Source organism: Macrobrachium rosenbergii, chromosome 15 (assembly GCF_040412425.1).
Source record: "Macrobrachium rosenbergii isolate ZJJX-2024 chromosome 15, ASM4041242v1, whole genome shotgun sequence".
Lineage (NCBI taxonomy): Eukaryota > Metazoa > Arthropoda > Malacostraca > Decapoda > Palaemonidae > Macrobrachium > Macrobrachium rosenbergii.
In genome coordinates, this window is record NC_089755.1 from 37,960,121 (window position 1) to 37,962,620 (window position 2,500).

Here is a 2,500-nt window from a genome sequence, read left to right on the forward strand (position 1 = left end):
AGTGCTGACTTAACTTTCCCAGCGAACACCAAGTTTTGTTCGTGAGCGTATTGTTGATTAGTTTGCCTTATTTCATCTAAATTTACTTTATTTGAACGGTAATCTATTTTCATTTTTTGCATTTCATGTATGGACCAATTATTCTGCTAAAACTTGCTAAGTAATCAGTGCCTTTTCGATTCTCGCCATATAGAGACTATATGTTAATAATAATAATAATAATAATAATAATAATAATAATAATAATAATAATAATAATAATAATAATAATAATAATAATAATAATCCGGATCTTTTCCATAACTAAAATCCTTTTAATGGTATTTCAGACATCATTCATAAACACTAATTTTACAACATAATCAGTTATCATTCCCTCTTCCCTGCCTATTCCAAAACGAATTCCCCAATTCTCTTTTTTTCCTTTGTTATTCATCTATTCCCCTATACACTACAACGGCTAACAACATCCGAAGGAGATAGCCACCTAATTAAATTGAGATGACGTCTATGTCAGCCCTTATATTCGTCAAATTGATTATTATGGCGTGTGAGTCAGGCCGGAAATTGTCTTGGTTGCATTCTGGGATGGGCTGTGATATTACTTGGAGATCACGTAATCGTGTAAGAGGGATGTTACTGTTATGCATGGTGTATATATATACATATACATATACATATACATATAAATATATATATATATATATATATATATATATATATATATATATAAATATATATGCATATATGTATATATACAATATATATACATATACATAAGGTTTATATCCACAGATATACATACGTTCGATGTGTTTATAATTTATAACTACCTTCGGGTGTAATTTATTCATAAGTTAAAGTGAATAAATATTCATTTACCATCTTCGACGTTCTTAAGACAATTTTCACCCTTTGAACAAAAAATGCTCCAGCCCCTATTCACTCTTAATTTACGAAGAACAAACCCATCACCCAAGTCTTCACGCAAATGCAAATAACACATTCTATACCCAGTTTTTGCTGATTGTTTAAAAACAAATCTCCACGTCGATTCTAACTTCTCATTTAAGAACAAAATCCTTCACACGAATCTTAACCTAAAATTTTAATGGAAATCACCACCTAAATTTACTAAGAAATCCTCAGGTCAAGTTTCACTCATTACTTAAGAACTAACACTCAGACAATTACCATCCTCCATGTAAGAACAAATCATTCAAGTCAATCTTAGCACAAAATTTATAAACATTTTCCAGCTAATTTTCACCTCTTATTTCAAAACTAATTTTCAATTATCATTTAAAGACAAATACTCAAGGCAATTTACACTTGTTATATAAGAACAAAAGCCAAGGGAAATGTTCAGCGTTCAATTACGAACAAATCTTTGACTCAACCTTCACTCAAATTTAAGAAACCTTCACTCAAAATTTAAGAAACCTTCACTCAAAATTTAAGAGCAAATCCTCGAGCTGGTATTCAATGTTCACTTGAAAATAAATCCTCAAGGCAATTTGCACTCCTCATTCATAAACAAGTCTTTCATGCTAAACTTCACCTTCAATTAAGGAAAAATTCTCAACCTAATTTTCAATTACCATTTGAGAATCAATCCCAAAGCCAATCTTTTGACAACAAACTTCCTTCACGCCAAACGTCATCCAAATTTTACTAACAAATACTCAAACCACTTGTTCGGAACAAATCCTTCAGGCCGACCAATTTAAGGACAAATCCTAAAGCCAAATTTCTAGATATCTAAGAACAAACCCTTCACAAAAAATCATCTCAAATTTAAGAACAAATCTTAAAGCCAGTGTTTTCTAAGTATCTAAGAACAAGCCCTTCACAAAAATCCTCATCCCAAATTTTTTAACAAATCATAAAGCCAATGTTCTTTAGGTATATGGGAACAAATCCTTCACGAAAATCCTCATCCCAATTTTAAGAACAAATCCTAAAGCCAGTGTTATTAAGGTATCTAAGAATAAATCCTTCACAGAATCCTCATCCCAAATCTAAGAACAAATCCTAAAGCCAGTGTTCTCTAAGTTTCTAAAAACAAATCCTTCAAAAAAAAAAAACCTAGTCCCAAATTTAAGAACAAACCCTAAAGCCAACGTTCTCTAGGTATCAAGGAACAAATCCTTCACAGAAAAATCCTCATCCCAAATTTAAGAACAAATCCTAAGCCAATGTTCTCAAAGTATCTAAGAACAAACCCTTCACAAAAACCCTCGTCCCAAATTTAAGGACAAATCCTAATGCCAATGTACCTAATAACAAATCCTCTACAAAAATCCTCACCCCAAATTTAAGAACAAATCCCAAAGCCAATGTTCTCTAGGTATCTAAGAACAAATCCTTCACAGAAAACCTCATCCCAAATTTAAGATCAAATCCTAAAGCCAATGTTCTCTAGGTATCTAAGAACAAATCCTTCACAAAAATCCTCGTCCCAGATGTAAGAACATAACCTGCAGTCAATGTTCTCTAT

General features: G+C 31.7%; 1 long non-coding RNA gene across 1 annotated transcript in view; it reads right to left on the minus strand.

Annotated features, from left to right (window-relative positions):
- Positions 1 to 2,500, minus strand: part of LOC136846400 (uncharacterized) — an 84,691-nt gene that overhangs the window by 53,515 nt on the left and 28,676 nt on the right. The window lies entirely within an intron of this gene.